We start from the raw sequence: 13,438 nt of genomic DNA on the forward strand, positions 1-13,438 counted from the left end.
TAGCTGAAATTGATGGCATGTGTGGAGGCCAAGGGAATTCAAAACAGAATTTGCCTGGGATTTTGCTTGGCCAAACCACCTTTACTAAAGAACTGTGATGTCCAAACAATGCCTATCTTCCAGATCAGATTCAGAAAGCCAGAATGAAGAGTTCCTAAATAAATAAAAGTTATTCCAGAGGGATGAAGGGACCACTTTTCAAAAAATAAAATAAAAAATGCCTCTTCCGTGTTTTGCCCCAATTTGCTCCATAGGCAATGTGGCTGTGAAGCTATCCAAAGAATTTATTGTTTGGTGCTATCAGGTGTTAAATAGCTTCAAATAATTTTATATATAATTTACAAGATTTTAAGTTTTGACTGTACCTGTACATGACCTCTGTCCTGAATACTCATTTGGCATGGACGGCAACTTAACCTGGTTTAAGGACAAATGATTCTAGCTGGACATACGTCTTCATCCTGAAAAGATTTAGACAACAGTAGAGACCATCATCACCATTATCTCCCACTACAGTCTCTGCCAGCACAGGTCCTACCCGTTCTCTTGGCTCCCAGCTTCTAGGTCAAAATGATTGCAACCTATGTAAACTTAAGCAGTGCCTGTAGGCTAACACCAACAATTTCTTGGCTAGTGAAATTGGACCCTTGCTTACCTCCCCCGCCTCGGATCTCACTGCTGCACTAATTCCTGCTATTCTCCCTGGCTCTGATTCTCCTGAGCTGCTTCCAGGCCTCCACATGGCTCAGATGATCTTGTGCCCTCTGCCTCCCTGGTCCCTCTGCCTTAGTAACCTCTGTTCCGGTGCCAACCGCCCCTCACTTTGTAGACCCTGCTTCTGGCTGAAAGCTGCCCACTCTTACCTGAGCCAAGGTTGCTTTCCTGAACGCCAGTAGCCCTTCACTCAGCCCAACCCCCCGTAAGTGCTTGCCCATGGCATGCCCCATCTTTACCCTTTCTCAGTCCTTAGTGTCCTCCACTGTATTGTAGTTGTCAGGGGAGATGGCTTTTTCCTGGCACCCAGTTTATTGCAGAGGCATAATGCATATTTCATGATAAATGAAACCCCAGAACCCCAGTCCCTGAAAAAACACACCAAATATTGTTGTTTCTCAAAGAGGGCAGTCTTGGTGCAAAAGAAAAAAATGAAGCCTGAGTTTGTATTACAAAGGCATGAGCTTGAACCAGCTCTGTTACCTACTACTCTTGCACCTCTACGTAATCACTTCCTTTCTAGGCGAGTCAGTTTGTGCCTCTATACAATAAGGGTAATGGTACTTAGCTTCTACAGTAGCTGTGATTTCTAAAGGCTTACTGGCACACGACGTACATAGCAGTGCAGTATTTGGGACATTGTTGGTAGGAGTAAAATTACTCATCATTCCATGGATATCCTGGAGTGTTCATCTGGAATGCAGCTGGGCAGAGCCATTCCTTCGTGTCCACACGGCCACATCACACCTTTGCTCGGTTGCCGTGACAAGCTGCAGGCTTCCCTCACAGTCACTCCAAGACAGGCACTGGTGAAGTGGGGCAGGCTGCAGCGTGGATACCTTGCACTCCACCCCCTAAAATGGACACTTCCAGGTACATTGGCCAGGAGAAGAGTCTTTGCGGTTGGTCTATATGGGATGTTACATGGCTAATTGAAACAAAAATTCTCTGTGCTTATGGCCCATGAAAACAATGAATCAAGGAGGAGAAGACAAGGGCAGAAGGTGAAAAAGTTTCAATCTCCAGGAAGCCGCTCCTGCACCTCTCATCAACCTGTCTTCACCAGCTATTGTTAAAGGAATAGAAGGCATTTCTAATAAACGTAGTATCATTTTCAAAATACCAAGTAGATTATTTTGTTTTATTTAGAAAAGAATACTTTGGAATCTGAGGGAGCTATCGACCTTCATATGGCACAATAATGATACCAACAATAAAAATAACATGGATTGAGAGCTTATTGTGTGGCAGATGCTGTGATAAGCATGTTACAAGTGCTGTCTAATTTTTATTTCATTTTCTAATGATGTCGGAGGTGGCTTCATGTGCCAAGAGTGTCTTACGCTGACCAGGCTGCTATAACGAAATGCCAGAAACAAGTGGCTTATAAACAACAGGAATTGATTTCTCACAGTTCTGGAACCTGGAAGTCCAAGATCAAGGCGCTGGCAGATTCGGTGTCTGGTGAGGACCGCTTGCTGGCTCGTAGATGGGGCTTTCAGGCCACGTGCTCACATGGTGGAAGGGGAGAGGGAGCTCGTCGACGTTTCTTTTATAAGGACACTAATCCCATTCGTGAGGGTTTCTCCCTCAAGACCCAGTCACCTCCCAGGGATCTCATCTCCTTATACCATCACCTTGGAGATGAGGATTTCAACAGAGGAATTTTGGGGATACAAATGTTCACACAATTGTAAACAGGAATCTTCTGCAATCCTAGTGTTACCATAGAAAGAAGAAAATTTTTGTGTCACTTTTTGAGCATGGAAAACCCAGGAAAAACATTTCCAGCTTCTCTCTACCCCTTCTTCCCTCCTTCCTGGTTGGGTAGGAGAGACCTCTGTGAGCCGTGAATTGCAGAGAATGAGTGGAACCTGGTGGGCTGGGCACAGCTTAGTCTCTGTTGGATCCACCTGTCCCCTGCCAGGTGCATTTTGACCTGCTCTTGGCTCTTTGCAAGCTTACAGAAGCTGGCTTTGCCCATATTGGGCCCTGATCCTAAAATGGCCAAATTGGCAAGGGGGTGCATATCTAAACCATATTCTCTAATCAGCTTAATAGTAACACAGCTGATATTTTAGTTTACATTTCTGTCCCCTATGTCTGATTTCTTAATAGATACCAAAGCAGGAGGGGAAAATAGGGTTTTTATTTGCCATCCTACACCCATCCCCGAAACCAAACTTTTAAGTGGAAAATCAAACGTTGAGCAATCAGCTTTGCATTAACAACACATTCAATTAGCCCACAAGGGGACACAGAGCACAGGCTCCTGAAGGAGATAATTGAGAGCAGCCTTACAAAAATGGGATTTATGAAGATTTGGTCCTCAGAAGATTCTTTAAAAGCTAGAGGAAAAGGGTTGATTTGAAGAGTATGGACACCGCCTAACGTTGCCGATGAGTTGACATGTGCTTTCAGTTCACTCGTGCACAGCACACAGGCGTAACCGCTCCTTCCCACACCACACTGCTCATGTTGGGAGCAATGGGACTTCGTTAACAAGATCTTACCATTCATCCCTTCTCTCTATTATCTCCTCTAGGATGGAGGACAATACGAGTTGAAATACCAACTTATGATTTATTTTTGCCAGCCACAAAAGTGCTCATCAAAGTTAGATGCTAACAGTTTTGAAACTCTCATCTCCTAGATCCAAAGACCTACAAGCTGAGAAGCGGCTACAGGGAGAGGGAGAGGGAAGAGAAAGGAAACGCAGTCTTTACTGAGAGAGAAAGGCAGCCTGGCATGCAGAAGAGATCAGGGGCCTCTGCTGCCACCCTGGAGAGCCCTGAGTGAGGGCACCATGGCCAGGACAATTACTTGCTCAGTTCTGGCCCAGGCAGAGGAAAAATGGAAATTTCCCTCAGGGCAGTAAGTCCTATTTTAGACCAGTAGCAGCTGTTTCTTTTTTCTTTTTCTTTTATTTTGAGATGGAGTTTTGCTTTTGTCGCCCAAATTGGGGTATAATAGCGCAATCTCGGCTCACTGTAACTTCCGCCTCTCAGGTTCAACAATTCTCCTGCCTCAGTCTCCCAAGTAGCTGGGATTACAGGTGCCCACCACCACAATCAGCTAATTTTTGTATTTTTAGTAGCCAGGGGGTTTCACCACTTTGGTAAGGCTGGTCTCGAACTCCTGACCTCAGGCGATCCACCCACCTTGGGCTCCCAAAGTGCTGGGATTACAGATGTGAGCCACCATGCCCAGTCAGAACCTGTTTCTTTCACAAGGTAGGAGCTGGAAAGTGGGTAGCGAGAAGGCCTCGTGTTGCTCCCAGGAGCAGCTCCCTGGGAGGGATGGCTGCAGGAAGCTTGCCCAGGAGTCCTTCCTCTCACTGGGGAATGGGAAAGTTGAGGCACAGGCAGAAGCAGTTCCCTTCTGATCCCCATCTCATTTACCTTTATCCCAGATCACTGTCTCCTTCTGGATTACAATCACTTTTCTTAACACTTCAAAATAGAATTTGCAAACTATTTGTAAAATAAAAATATTCAGATCACCAACATGTTTAAATGAAGTGGAGGAATGTAAATATTGTCAAAATTGTTTTTTCTTAATGATATACTTATTGTTAACCTTACCTGTGTCCTTCAGATGCAGATGTTTGATTTGTCTGAGTGACACACAGAAGAATCCCAGCTATGCATTCAGGAGGTTAGACATGAATTTAAATCTAATCCTTCCCCATCTCCAAGACGCATACATGTTTTCTCAAAGCTTCACAATAATATTGAAGAAGAGACACATCTTTTTATTTGTACGAATGTAGCATTTTTTAGAATTTACACGTGCAAAACAATTTGCAGGTTTATTTTTATATTTAAGGAGGCAACAGTGCACTGATGTCCCTAAATCTGGGTGCTCTGGTCACTTTTATCCCCTCCCTGAGTGATAACAGAGTTTATCTAGAATAAAATCATAGAAGGAGTCCATTATGAAGTCAGTCAACTAGACCCAGGCTTCCTGGCAATAAAACACGGTGCAAAAATTTCTCCTTTTCTGCGCGATTATAAAAGGAAGGTCAGATTAGGTTTGAGATCACAAGGAAAATTCCTTGGGAAGTAAACTTTATGATAGTGAAAGGTACCACTCAGAAGAGTCAAAGAGATAGCCCTCTCACCCCAAAGTCAATAGGAAATTCAAGTCCATTGACATTGTCATTGGCAGAAGGGGTTCCGGGATGATTGACATAAATTGCTATCTTGGAAGAACTGTGGAGAAATGTCATTTCCGAAATTAAATAGCTTGAATCTCTGTGGCCAGCGGATGGGTGGCGTGTGGATGGCCACACACAGCGGGGAGCTCACTTGGCATTTAGCTCAGTTACCGTGATGCCCTGAACATACACGTCTGAAAGGAAAAGAAGAAAAGAAATGGGAAAAGGGATTCCATTGCCTAGAAACCAAAACCTCACGACAGACAAACCAAACAGAAGAAGGGAAAGTCTTTGTACACTTTGCCTTGCTTTGTGTCATATTTTCATCCCTAAAAGAAAGGAAATTTTCTGATGAATCATCTGATATGAACGGAAAGTAAAACAGGAGTTGTCTCCCGGAGTCTCCACTGAGTGATAGTGCCTACCTGGGCTTGCAGCATCCTCTCGAAAGGAAAGATGACGAGAGTGCAGAAAGTTAACTCATTGATAAATAACATCTCTGCACACAATTTGCCAACTTTTCATTCTGTCTTACAAGGTTTTAGGAAGAACTAAAACAAGGGCAGCTTTCAGAGGCAGAATGCGGCAACTGAGAGTCAGTGTTCTCTGTACTAAGATGCGAACTTTGTTCTTTGTTTGCACGCTAATTGCATTGTGTCAACAGAAGCAACTTCTGTTAGAAAAAAAAATGTATAATGGTATTTCATACTAACATGAGACTCTGAATCCAGATACCTTTGAAGAGTCTGGAAGTGCTGTAACAAACTGCTAACATTTAAACTCATGGAAGAAAGCTTTTAGAAAATGAGATGTGTACTTAAATTATCTTGAAGTAAGTGTCGATTGTTAAAAGGAATAAAGAGTTTCATTGAAAAGTGTATTGTAGGGTGCTACAATTTGCTTGGGATTTTTGTTTCATTTCCTATGTAAGGAATAGTTTCACAGATATTTAGGCGAGTTAAACATTCACACACCTATATAGGCCCTGTCTTGCCCTTTGAGCTGCTGCTATGTAGTTATTGCTAGAGAAAATTGTACCAGCTAGGCAGCAAATTGCAATGCCCTAATTTCAACATTTCTTCATCTTGCCTAGACTGACAGACACCCTTCAAAACTGTTGGGTAAATTTTCTGGTGATCTTTGGCTCTCTCACAAATTACTCCGAAGCTCAGTCCTTAAAAATAACTGTTTTATGAGGCGTGCAGATTCTGTGGGTCAGGAATTCAGAATGGATACAAGGGGTGCTTGTCTCTACTCCATCATCCCGGGGCCTCAGCTGGGAGGACTTGAGGCTTTTTTGGCAGGGAATCATAATTCCTTGTCATTTTAAAAGGGATTTCACATTTTATTTCATGTAAAAAGAGGATAAGATATAGTTTGGAGATTCTGTTTTCAAATTTATAAGCGTGCCTTTCAAAAGATTATAAAACGTAAGAGCCATGATTGATGATGGAGGATTTGTCCTTTTTTTCTGAGACTATAGAATAGAATTGTTAAGCATTAAAATGAAGGGATAATCCTTTAGAATACACACATGAGGAGACTGAGGCAGAGTTCCCAGCTAGGAACCCGGAACTGGAATGGTTCCTGGTAGGATTGCAGAGAAAACTGCTGTTTTCTGTATTTGCACCCAGGCCACATATAAATATTGCCTCTCTCTAGAGATTGAGAACACTGTTGAGAACAAGGGTGTTTTGAGAGTTAAAAAACTTATCATCTGAAAAGGCTACATACGATACGATTCCAACCATGTAATATTCCAGAGAAGGCAAAACTATGAAGACAATAAAAAGATGAGTGGTTGCCAGAGGTTGAGGGGAGGGAGGGAGGAAAGAGGCAGAACACAGAGGATTTTTAGGTTGGTGAAACTATAATACTTTGTATGATATTATAATGGTGGATGCATGCCAGTATACATTTGTCCAAACCTATAGAATGTACAAGATCAAGAGTGAATCCACATGCAAACTCTGGACTTTGGGTGATAATGATGTATCAGTGTGGTGGTTTCATCAGTTGTAACAAGTGTACCACTCTGGTGTAGGATGTTGATAGCGGGGAAGGCTGTGGGTCTGTGGGGATAGAGGGAATATGGACTATCTCGGTACCTTTCACTCCATTTTGCTGTGAGCCTAAAACTGCTCTAAAATAAAGTCTATTTTTTTTAAAGGTGAATTTGCTTTAATATATAATTTGGAAAACAAAAGTTGGGTACTCAGCACGAGAGCTTTTTTTGGAGAAACATGATATCACAACAAGAGCCCAGTTAGTGAAAAGATTCCAGCAAGTATATTCCTTGTTGAGAAGAGTCTGAGGAGTCATCCGAGAAAAGGCAATTAATTCCCCTCTCCAGGTGGACTGTTGGAATGGAGGGTGTAATAAAACGCCAGCAAACAGATCTGTCTGCCAAGAAAAGCTGGACGATCGCAGTGTATGCTAAGACGTGCGCACGTTTAAACCATGCTAGGCGGTTATTCAGTTTGACTTGAACTGGACAGGCTCCATTTGGAGGCTTGGTCTGGGCATCTCTCCTTTCACAGACAGAACAAATGAGAGGGAGTTCTGAAGGGAGCATCAGAAATGATAAAAGGGTTAGAAAATGTGACCCATGAGAAAAGGTTAAAAGAACTGGACACATTCAATCTAGAGAAAAGAAGACCTGAGGGAGACATAATAACTATTTTACTCCCACATAAAGGGATATTATAAAGAGGATGGGGACCAATTATTCTCATTAGTCAATGGGGACAAAACAAGACGTAATAGGCTTATGCTGCAGTAGGGCAGATTTAGGTTAAATATCAGGATGAGCTTTAACACTATCAGAAGTTCGAGAAGATGAGGGAGGGTTTGTGTGGACGCTTCATCCCTAGAGATGGCTGAGGTTGAATTTAATGCGTTATTAATTGGGATGGGTTCGGAATTTTAAAATCAAGTCCTCTCTTATATATGTAGCTTGATGTGTCATTTAATCCTCTTACTCCACTTAAATAATTGATTTGGGGATCTATGTGAATGGGAACAAATATATATGTCTGAGGGTTTCCCATTCTACGTCTTTACATTATGGTGTCAAGAGAAGAAACACTGTTCTTAAATAAGCGTCAAGATACATTTATTACATCTGTTATTAGAGAGTGCACAGTGTACTATTTCATAATTCGTGAAATGTACAACTTCCATCAACCTTTGAAATGTTTTACAGAAACATAACACTCAATAGTGTCTAAACAAGTATGTGACAAGAACATTGAAACATGCTTTCTATAAGGAATAAAATCGTATTACCAGTAACTTCTCTCTCTCTCTCTCTCTCTCTTTCTCTCTCTTCCCCCACCCCTCGCCCCCCTCTCATTTCCTGGTTTCAATCAGGCTTTAGAAAACCCTTGGCACCTGGAACCAAGGAACGTACAACCCCAAACACTCACCCCCTACTGTGGCTTATTGGAATTTTTATCTGCCTAAAGATTGGGCAAGTTTACCTCATTATTTCTCCACTCTCTCATTGGTCACAAAGTTTGTAGCCCTTGATACATCTTTTCATGGAGCCATTAAGTGAAACAGCCAGTAATGAGTGTCTTCATAATGACTCATTTAGTTCCTTCCAGTGGAAGCGATGCATATTACTTCTGCAACACTTCACCTGCTCCATTCAAGAAACCAGCAGCCCTGGTTAGTTCCCATTACAAACTTAACTTCTCTTGAAATCTCTGGTGCTACAAAATGTTCTTTTCACTTCCCATGATCTTGATTTTTAATATACTCTACAGCTTGCTTATTGTGAAAACAGTGAAATTATTTTAAAGGGTCCTACAGTTTTCACGTATTTATATGTATCCCAAACTCTTTCAACTGCCAATTTTTCATTAAAATCCAGTAAATTTGAATCATTCATAAAAAATAAAAGTACTTTAATGCTATGGTATGTCGATCTTACCAGGGTGTCTTTGTGAAAATAGCATGTTTCAAAATAATTCTAAATTTTCAAATAGATTGTTCAAAGACAGGTTTCATTCATAAATGTTGATACTACACATTTCATGATTGCATTTCCTGGTAAGTAGAGTCTAAATAGAGTCTAAATATAATCCAGGCCCTGTCGATGGCCAAGGTCATCTCACCACCAGTGAGCAGAAGTTTATCATGCAGGAAAGTATGTTGCATATGAAAAGTATGTTGCATACGAAAAGTATGTTGCATATGAACATGAACAATGCACTGTTGTATTTGCTGGCTGTTTATGTTTTTCAATTACATTAATCAATGATGGGTCTTTATATCCTGAAAAGAAATAAGTCCTTCAGAATAAATTGGGATCAGATTGTACTAGACAATCTTTATTCTATACTAAAGATCAATAACACAGCGTTCTGAATGTATTTGGCTAGAAATGTTGATACCCAAATTAGAGATATTTGAATTTTTAAAAAAGAATGTTATAGGTAGTCTTATGGAAATTACTTTTGGCACTAAAGATTACATAAAATGTTTCTGAATTTCTGATTCGTAAATCCAGTCAATTCCAAATCTCTTATACCTTCTGGGAATTATTTGCACCATTTACATCTTGGCTGATGCTGGCTTCACATACTAAATAGCAACTCTGACCATCCAAGTTGCCTTTTCAAAAACGCTGTTGACTCTTAGCATGGGGTACAGAGAAAAACCCAAATTCATGCACGATCTCATTTGTCAATCTTTCTTTGATTTTTGGAGCAGTAGCTCTTTTTATTTTTGATTATACAAATGATAAAAGCTTATCACATAGCATTTAGAAAATACTCAAAGCCTAAAGATTAAAGGAAAAACCAATCATAATCGCACACTTAAGCAACATTAAGTTCACCCGATGTGTTTGCATTTTCTGGGCCTCTGAGCTTTCCCTGGACTAGCTTCTCCCTGGAATGCTTTCCTCTCAACCAGCCACCTTGAGATCTACTTTTAAACCTTTAAGATTCAGGTAACATCTTGTTAATGCTTTCTGTGGCCCCTGACCCCTACACAAAAGATCTCATTGTGTTGTAGTGATTTGTATTAAATGCTTGTTACTCCTCCCCACAGGATGGTTTCAAGGCAAGGCCTGTCTTATGTGTTTTTATAACCTTGGCAATTAGCATAGTGCTTGCATCAAGTGGGTTCCATCGATTTTGGATAAATGAGTAAAATAAACAATTTTCTCCAGTCACTGCAGAGTCCAACCAACTCCTAGCCAACCTTCTCCCTGTACCCACTCTTGCCATGCAGGGAAAGCCCATCTACTACATGAATCTGGGTAAGAAGGAACAACACACTGCAGCCAATTTCCTTCCTTCTGTCTGACTCAATCTCTTGTCCTTGCAACAGCGTTTGAGTTTATAGTACTAATTTAGTTACTGCATCATTTGGTTAAAAGAAAACCATAACTATTTGTTAAAACTCTGCCACTGATGTGTACTTAAAAATAGTTGGTATTTAATGAAACATCTCATTTGCTTCAAATTTTTACTAAGTCGCTCATTCTATTTTGCACTATGTTTTGTTAGATTACCTGTCATAAATAGCAAAAGGGATGTGGTTGCAGGCACTCACCATATAACCAGGCACAGCCAATACTCACTTCCCTACCAGAGACCCGTTGAAGTTGGCTTTTCTCATTTGTGATGCTACACTTACATTCTAGTCGCCAAATTGATCCTCTAAATTCAAAGGATTCTTGCAAGTAAATGATTAGATATACATAATTCTGGTGACAAATCATAGGCCTACAGTAGAATAATTAGATATTTGAATGAGATCCTTGTCATGAGAAATATTATGATGATGTGAGTTGAACCACAGCAGGTACAAAAAAAGAGGGGGCCCACTTGGGAATTCTTACAAACACTTTTATTTTTATTTTTTCAGGACATTGGTAGTTTCGACTCTAGCCTAGAATATTATTATAGGCTAAGCTTAAAATGAAAAAGCCCTCAGGTCATAGCGAATCATTACATGTCTTTCCACTGACAAATTTGTTGTTGAGTTTATTTATATAAAATCAGTTGTTCTCCACATATGTTATCACATAATTTAATTGATATAATTTGTTTTCTCTCTGGAACCTCATTAAGGAGATTCCTGGAGATGAATTGTGCATGTGTATATGGTGAGGAAGGCATAGCCTGGCATGAAGATCTCTTTGCTGGGAGTCAGGAGACCTGGCCCGTTGCATTATCTCTGGCCATGTACCTGGCAAGTTTCTACAAATAATTACTTTGTCCCTCCAGTCCTATTTTGAACCATACTATCCCTGAGGTCTCCTTGATCTCTACAATTAAATGATTCTATTTTCTCTATGGATTTTGTAGTCTTCTCTAGGCTCTGGTTATTTTTCCTAAGAAAACTTTACATCTTTCTGCACATTTGGTTCTCATCCCAAGTATTTGCAAAGTGGTCATTCTCATTGGCTCCTGCAACTGTGGTTTAAACATTTCAACCACTGTGGAGTCTTTTAGGTCATTAGTGTCCAGTATGTCTGTTAACTTGAGTATATGATGTGACTCCAGAAAGTTCTGCAAGTGTGAGCTTTTGGAACGGAACAAGGAACACTCTCAAGGCACTTAATGCGGAGGCTGTGTCTGCCCAGTCTGCATCCGCCTGTGTGCCCAGCACTGAACTTTGTGTGGCCCCTGTCAGCTGGGTGAGTGGCACCCAGAGATTTTAGAGCAAACCGTACGGAGCAGGAGTGAGAGCCTTAGGTGCAGAACCATGGGTACCTCCGATACAGATGTGCAGAGCCCTTGCATTATCCAGCTTTGAAAGAGACAAAGGCTATTGTGTACTTACGGCTTATTTTCCTCTAAGAGAAAAACTTAGTAAGCATTTTTGACACATGGACTAAGTATGTCTGTGTAACAGCTGGAATGACACAATGGACCCTAATAGCTTTTTCAGGTTTTTTCATAGGATTTGCACACTGCAATCCCTCTCTGTCCCCCAGAAGATTTGCTTACATGCCACTCTCCTGCCTAATGTTTGGATCTGGATATTTATTAAATGAAACAGAGGAGCCAGGCAACTTCTAAGGGCCTTAAAGGACATACTTTGTTCTTCACACGTTTATTCCTGCAAAAGTCCAAATGCTACGTATATGGGAGATTACTTTCCAATGTGGATGACGAAATAATTTATGCGCAAAGATGTCAGACCTCCGTAGTGTGTTTTTGTCCACCCAATCCTGTGCACTACCAGACACACACCCCAGTGAAAGCGACAAAGGTGTTGCCTTGTAGCAAGAGCGGCCACGTGGCTGTGATTATGTATGAATTAACACATCAACATTATGAAGCTCTGAGAAAAACACATTTCCCTGATGTGTATTTGTGGCTTGTAGGTTTGTAAATGGAATAAATGAAACAATGGCACACTCTCTCCCTCATTTCTCCTTGCATATTTGTTGGTTTATTTGCCCTGTTTTGGATATAGGGATATGAAAGACAGGTAGGAATGTGTGTATAGATGTTTATCATTTATAAATAGAGTGTAAATTGAACATGCCATTTCTCCATCAGCTGTGATATAAATGCTTAATGTTAGAATGCATTGCTCTGCAACTGATTGTCTCTGTGGCTTTGTTTACACCATCGTTTTGCTTTTAGTGCTGGTAGGGGGAGTGGGGGTGGGGTGAGAGGAGACATGCCTAGTGTGAAATTAGAGAACTGCAGTGTTCTGATAGCAACTTTCTTCTCCAGCAATTTCTAGCAACAAGCTGCAGGAACATCACTTTAAATAGATCCATAACAAAGAGTTAAAAAAAAAAAACCAAAAAACGCATTAGGTCTTTTTGTTCTTCTGTAGCAAAATAACAACTTCAGCCTGTATTTCAAGATGCATATTTGCTCTGTCAGTCCCCCGGACTTAAAAGTGAAGTTGAAATCAATCTCAGATGGATTATCTGTGTGATATAAACATGTGGGCATGAAATGTATGGAGACTACATATGGCAGGCCCATCTGATATAAACAAGTGGGGCCGAGAAATATACATACGTGCCGTGATTGATTTGTTAACTGTGTATGTAAATGGAGCTGAAAGCCCATTTCCAAGCATGACCTGCAATAAGCAAACGCATATAAATACACAATAAACGGAGATAACACAAGAATAACATCAATTAAAACAATTATGACAACTTCTAGTCATCACGAGGTATTGTTTCAGTTCCATCTTAAAACAGGAAAAGCTTCCAATTGTTCTTAAATCGACTGGTAACTGATTCCACATTTGTGGAGGCTTGACACAAAAGGATTTTTGTCCCTCGTTTGTATTCATCTGAGGACATGTGAGTTCCAAAGCCTGAGAAGGGAAGTTATGTATGGCCTTCTGTTGGACTGGGACAGGTTGAAGTGGTGCCTACCAATAAGACTCCTTTTATTTCATTATTGCAAAGTACACATTTTATATTTTCTTACCAAGCTGAAAGGGCAAAAGTCTAAGTATTAACATTTTAAACGACTGCCTTGAAGTCTACCAGCTAAAGAAGGCAAAACCTACAATTTATACTTTAGTAAATCAATTTGCATTATTTGGTGGTATAATTGAACAGAA

General features: G+C 40.7%; 1 long non-coding RNA gene across 2 annotated transcripts in view; it reads right to left on the bottom strand.

The window, feature by feature from the left end:
• Positions 1-13,438, bottom strand: part of LOC105490149 (uncharacterized) — a 57,757-nt gene that overhangs the window by 9,748 nt on the left and 34,571 nt on the right. For both annotated transcript variants that reach the window (XR_011612080.1, XR_011612079.1), the window contains one exon: positions 366-461. This is a non-coding gene — a long non-coding RNA (uncharacterized lncRNA). The remainder of the gene's footprint in view (positions 1-365; positions 462-13,438) is intronic.

The sequence above is a fragment of the Macaca nemestrina genome, chromosome 13, assembly GCF_043159975.1.
Source record: "Macaca nemestrina isolate mMacNem1 chromosome 13, mMacNem.hap1, whole genome shotgun sequence".
Classification (NCBI taxonomy): domain Eukaryota; kingdom Metazoa; phylum Chordata; class Mammalia; order Primates; family Cercopithecidae; genus Macaca; species Macaca nemestrina.